The following is a 6,656-nucleotide window of genomic DNA, read 5'->3' as shown; positions in this document are numbered from 1 at the left end:
GGTCTCAGACAGCAGTTTGTGTTCCAAGCCTTCCTGAAGCCTGCCCCCAGCTGTGTGTCTGCCTCTGAGAAGAGCTTGGTGATCCCCGTCACACGGGCCCGATTGTGGAGGTGCTGTGCCCATGCTTGTTGGCTTGCTAAAAAGCTGGCTGGGGACTGCCCTGGCGGTCCAGTGGTTAGGACTCTGAGCTTCCACTGCAGGGCGTGTGGGTTCTATCCCTGGTCAGGGAACTGAGATGCTGCACAGAGAGGTTGAAATAATAATAATAATAAGCTGGTTGGATACACAGTTGGGAAAACTATGGTGCCTGGGGAAAAAAAAATGATTAGAACTTGGGACTGCTCCCAACCAGCGGTCTGGGCTGGGGGGGATTAATAGGCAAGAATTGGAGCTGCCGAGTTGAAACCAAAATTAGACTCTAGAGAGAAAGGTGGGCAGGAGTGCAGTGCAGGTTTTTTTTTTTTTTTTTTTGGCCATAGAAATTGCAGGGGATAGCATGGTCTGGAGTAGGAAGCCTAACGGAGGATCTGCCCAGTATAAGGAGGAGATAAGCCAGTCAAGAAGAGTCTCTCCTCCATCTGTGGCAGGAGCCAGTCCTCAAAATGGCAAGTCACCCCCCCACCTGGCTTGGGATGGATCCGTCACAGAATCAGTATTGTTGCGAATGCCAAGCCGTGCCTTGACACATGACTGCCTTTGCAGGAGTCTGCATTTACACGTAGTCATGATATTATCTCATTTTAAAATGAGCATATGGAAACCTGCAGGCCAGAATGAACTCTCAGTCCCTACAAAGCAGCCACTTGGTGAGCTGGGGCTGTACAGTCAGCCTCACAATGCATTCCGGCACAGCCATCCAACCTACAGCCATGCTGCTAGACGCACCAAATGCCGGCAACCCGTTATCTTTGTGAGTGCTAGAATGTGCGGAAGAGCCAACAGCCATTCAGAACCAGGTGCACTGAGGCATTCCCTGACAAACCAGTGATCAGGACTCAGTGTTTTCACTGCAGTGACCCAACTCCAGGATCCCACAAACAGCTCAGTATGGCGGAAAAAAAATAAAAAACCGAGTGTGCTGTGTCGAAGAGCCATCAGGTTTCATAGGGCCATTTGGGATAAGAAAAGAAGGATATGACAAAGAATGAGACAGTCTTCCTGTGTTTATGTTACAAACTGCCTCCAAATACAGCATTCCATAGATGCTTTTGAGAAACATTACTTCCTGCATGGTTCCAGGCGCCCAGCAGGCCTATGGAGTAGGTAAAACTACCCCGTTACACAGACAATGCACCTGAGGCCCAGAGTCACTAAGAACTTACCCAAGATTGCACAGCTAGTAAGGGGCGAAGTTTGGATTTGAACCCAGGCAGTCTGACACAAGACTCCATGCTTTAAAAAAAATTTTTTTTTTAAATTTATTTTTGGCTGTGCTGGTCTCTGCTGCTGTTTGTGGGCTTTCTCTAGTGGCAGTGAGCTGGGGGCTTGTCTAGTGTTAAGCACAGGCTCTAGGCACCTGGGTCTTCAGCAGTTGCAGCACACAGGCTCAGTATTTGGGGCTTGAAGGCTCTAGAGCATGGGCTCAGTAATTGTGATACATGGGGAGTTGGATGTGGGATCTTCCTGGACTAGGTATTGAACCTGCGTCCCTTGCATTGCAAGGTGGATTCTTAACCTCTGGGCCACAAGGGAAGCCCAAGACTGCATGCTTTTAATCGCTACAAGTTGCCTCTTGGTTAAAACAAGGGCATTGCCTCCTAAGGTGAAGACTCGGAAGAGAACAAATCTTTCTTAGAAACATACACCAAATGAAAGAGTTAGAAAATCAATTTTGCCTCTACATATCTAAACCATATATTTATATATAATATATGTACACATTATATATAAATGTTATGTATAATGTATATACATTATATATAAATATATTGCATATATAATGTATATTTATGTTTATATATATAAAATCTGTCTCGTTTACTGGTACAGCCCTGGAACCTAGTACAGTGACTGGCACATAGGAGACAATAAATTTTGCTAAATGAAGATGTGAATGAATGAATAAAGTGTGCATTAATGGGTGAATGGGTGTTCTAGGCTGCAGTCCATGGGGTCGCTAGGAGTTGGATACGACTGAGCGACTTCACTTTCACTTTTCACTTTCATGCACTGGAGAAGGAAATGGCAACCCACTCCAGTGTTCTTGCCTGGAGAATCCCAGGGATGGGGGAGCCTGGTGGGCTGCCGTCTATGGGGTCGCACAGAGTTGGACACGACTGAAGCAACTTAGCAGCAGCAGCAGCAGGGTGTTCTAGGCAGAGAGGGAGGTATCATTTATTGAGTCTCTTCTCCTTGTAGAAGGGAATCAATAAATAATAAATGTCCTTGGGAATCAATAAATGTCCTTGTAGGACACTGTGTTTTCTGGAGTCACTTGATTTAACCTCATTCTAACTATAAGGTGTATGTTCAATTCCAGGTCAGGACCCATTTCACCATCCAACATGCAAGTTACCAAAGGGCTTTCGGGTAACCCAGAACTCCTCTTTACCAGCCCCAAGAGTTTGGGGTTCCCTGGACACACCAATCACCTAGTTCCCTGGTGTTTCAATGTCATTTCTAGCATTCCATAATCTCTGCCCATGGTCCCTCCATCAGACACCCCTAGTCTCCTGCTCCACCTCCTGCAATAGCCTCCCAGCCGTACTCCCTATCTCCGGTCCCCCACCCTGACCCTTCCACTATCCATCCAAGTACCACCTTCCCCATAACTAGCTCTGCGAGGAAACCCCTCTAAAGAGCATCTGGAGTAACATGGCCTGGCTTTGAGGCAAGGGAGGCCAGGCAAATCAGTTATCTTCTCTGGGCCTCAGTTTCTTCCTTGGTATAATGGGGAAAAAATCAATATATTTCATAGGACTTTGTGGGAATTAAATGAGATAATGTATGCTAAAATGGTACTTTGCAAATGCTTGCCAAATGCATGATAAACAGTATGGTTTCATTTTTGCTTAATCTACATGTTGGTCCTTCTAATCAAACACCTGCTATAAAGTTCCTCCCAAACCAGAAATCTGCTCTGGCTTCCCATTGTCTGCTGTGTGTGCCTAGTTGCTCAGTCGTGTCTGACTCTGTGACTCTTTTGACTGTAGCCCACCATACTCCTTTGCTCATGGAATTTTCTGGGTAAGAATACTGGAATGGGATGCTATTTCCTACTCCAGGGGATCTTCCTGACCCAGAGATCAAACCTGCATCTCTTGCATTGGCAGGTGGGTGCTATGCCACTGAGCCACCTGGGAAGCTCCAAGCATACTGGAGAGGGTTGCCATTTCCTTCTCCAGTGGATCTTCCCAACCCAGGGATTGAATCTGCGTCTCTTATGTCTCCTGCTTTGGCAAGTGGATTCTTTACCACTATTGCCACCTGGGAAGCCCCATTGTCTCCTAGGAAAAAGAAAAATCTCTTTACAATGGCATTGTTTTTTCAAGAGATTCTAAGTTGTAACAACAACATAAGTCGCTCAGTCATGTCCGACCCCATGGACTATAGCCTGCTAGGCTCCTCTGTCCATGGGGATTCTCCAGGCAAGAATACTGGAGTGGGTAGGCTATCCCTTCTCCAGGGGATGTTCCCAACTCAGAAATCTAACCGGGGTCTCCTGCATTGCAGGGGATTCTTTACTAGCTGAGCTACCAGGGAAGCCCACCCAAATTATATCACATTGTTGTTCCATTTCTTACATTTGCCCTGCACTCAGCTGAATTCCTCAGTGGCTTAGTAGGTAAAGAATCTGCCTGCAATGCTGGAGACACAGGAGATGCCAGTTCTATCCCTGGGTCAGAAAGATCCCCTGGAGGAGGAAATGACAACCCACTCCAGTATTCTTGCCTGGGAAATCCCATGGACAAAGCCTGCCGAGCTACAGTCCACAGGGTCACAAAGAATCGGACACAACTGAGCAGGCGCCCACGCAGCTGAATCGAGCTCTTAACTCTTCTTGGGACTTGCCTCCGTCTTTCTGCCCTTGTGCAGTTGCTTTCTCTGTGTCTCCCTGAAATCTTTCCCACTCCCTGCCTCTACTGAAATCCTGGTGGGCATTTTTACCTCACCACAACAAAGCCTCACTCTGACTCCTAAATCAGAAGAGAATACTGATCGTCCAGTGCCCCCTGGTGGTACCCCTTGTACATTCTGCTTTTTATTTGCAGTCCTCAGGTTTTACTCTTCCTGTAAGACTGGTTCTCAAGGTTTCTAATTGGGTCTCATTTTTCTCTGTGTACCCATAAATGCTCATGGGGTTTAGTGCACATATACACATTTCAGAGATGACTAAATGAGGTGACAGGTCTTAAGGTGCAGACATACAGGGCCCAGGAGCCTGAGTAACCCTATGTCCGGTTTCAGGCTTAAGAAGTAGTGACTCCTGAAGGTCATCTTTGGAGAGAGGCCACACAATGTGACCCACACAAACTGAAATGAGGCCAGAGCTGAGCCCAACTTGCTAACTAATGCCCCCTCAACGGTCTGTGCCTTTCCGAGTGCTTCCAGGTCCTTCAGCGTCCTGGGAATAATTCTGTTTTTAAATGTTTTCAAAAAATCTTTGTTTTTCAAATAAATTTAAAATTTATTTTAAATTTTTTCAAAAAAACCCTTTCATTCCCTGGTCAGGGAACTAAGATCCCACATGGCACATGGTGTGGACAAAAAAAAAAAAAAAAAAAGTGCACTAATCACCACAGTTGCATTTTAGAATATTTTTATCACAACAAGAAAATGTGTTCCCATTAGCAGTTTCCCACCATCCATCCTCTCCTGCACCCCATCTGTCTCCCTCACTCTATTCCCACCTCATCGACAACCACTTGTTTATTGGGTTGGCCAAAAAGTTCGTTCAGGAGCCACTCCATGATCCAATATGCAAGTTTCCAAATGGCTGTCTTAGTTGCAGCATGTGGGATCTTTTTTTTTTTTAGTTGTGGCATTAAAAGTCTTAGTGATCCAGTTCCCTGTCCAGGGATCGAACCCGGGGCCCACTGCATCAGGAGGGCAGAGTCTTAGCCATTGGACCACCAGGGAAGGCGCTTGCCTGAATTTTAAGGATGACAACATGACACTCACCTAAAGAGACAAGGTAGCTACAAGTCACGCAGCTGCTGAGAAGCAGAGCTGTCACAGGACTTGACTGTCCCTTGGAAGGCCCAGTCAGATATATCAAAACACAGCCAGGGCTGCAAATTCCTTGCCTACGGGGGCCAGGCAGCTAACACCAAGGAGTGAGGGATTCAAGAGAAAGAAGACAGGTTCAGTGAGAGACGCATGTGCACCTACTAAGGCTGGCAGCTGCTGCATGTGGGTCCCATGTGGCTGGTATTCTGACTCTTCCCTAGATCCCAGAAATCCACATGGTGCGAACTATTGCCATTTTTAAATTAGGCACCAATACTGGAGTCAAAATATCTCCATAGGTCCAATTTTGGCCCAGCAGATGGCCATTGAGGATGAATTCCTTAAGCCTCCTTTAATTCATTTTTCAAAAGCAAACAGGCAATTCCCGTCTGGGTACAAGCTCCGCGCTGCCCTGCACACAGTGGGATGGCATCAGGAGCGGGGCAAGCTGAGCAGGTCTACGAAACTAAACGCGATAGCCGCACACTTGAGGCAAGAACTGGAAGGAGCAGAAGACAGTGAGGAGAGGCCCAGAAAAATAGCCAAGGGGGAAAAAAGTCTCATCATGGCAAATATCAACCAGGGAAATGAAGAAATGGAGCAGCCTGTGCAGAATGGAGAGGAAGGCCACCCTTTGGGAGGGGATGAAGGCCACCAGCCAGAAAGAAATCATAGACGGGGACAGGCTTGCAGACTTGCCCCTAATTCCCAGTGTGCGAGCATGCTAAGTTGCGTCCGACTCTTTGCGACCCTATGGGCCATAGCCTGCCAGGCTCCTCTGTCCATGGGATTCTCCAGGCAAGATCATTGGAGTGGGTTGCCAGGCTCTCCTCCAGGGGATCTTCCTGACCCAGGATCAAACCCATGTCCCTATGTCTCCTGAATTGGCAGGAGGGTTCTTTATCACTAGTGCCACCTGGGCAGCCTGATGGGCCATACCCAATAGGCAGGTCAACAATGGGATGGGTGGAGATGGAGATGATATGGAAGAGTTCATGGAAGAGATGAGAGAAATCAGGAGAAAACTTTGGGAGCTGCAATTCAGGAATTGTCTGCATATCCTTACGGGGATCTCTAATCAGCATGACTATCATGATGAATTTTGCCTTATGCCCTGGCTCCTGTCATTTCCATGAGATTATTACTGTGATTCCCACTGTTGTTCTCTTTTTCCTTGCATTTTCCTAATAATGCCTTTACTAATCTGTTTTCTGTGGCCCTTATGTAATTTCCATGTGTCAGGTGGGTTTTGTGTTGCCTTGGCACACAATCTAAGTTTCTCTCAACAGTAAAGTTTCACCCATTTGCATGGAAAAATATAAACTTAATAAAGCAATTTAAAAAAAAAGCAAGAAGGCTGTAACCATTCAGCTGTTCATCACCATTCCACAGAATTGTTCTTCTTCAGTCTTGAATTGTTCTTATTCAGTCTTGTTCGTGTCTGACCCTTTGTGATCCCAGTGTGCCAGGCTTCCCTATCTTTCACT

The sequence above is a fragment of the Bos taurus genome, chromosome 11 (genome assembly GCF_002263795.3).
Source record: "Bos taurus isolate L1 Dominette 01449 registration number 42190680 breed Hereford chromosome 11, ARS-UCD2.0, whole genome shotgun sequence".
In the NCBI taxonomy this organism is placed as follows: domain Eukaryota; kingdom Metazoa; phylum Chordata; class Mammalia; order Artiodactyla; family Bovidae; genus Bos; species Bos taurus.
This window is presented reverse-complemented; position numbering follows the sequence as displayed.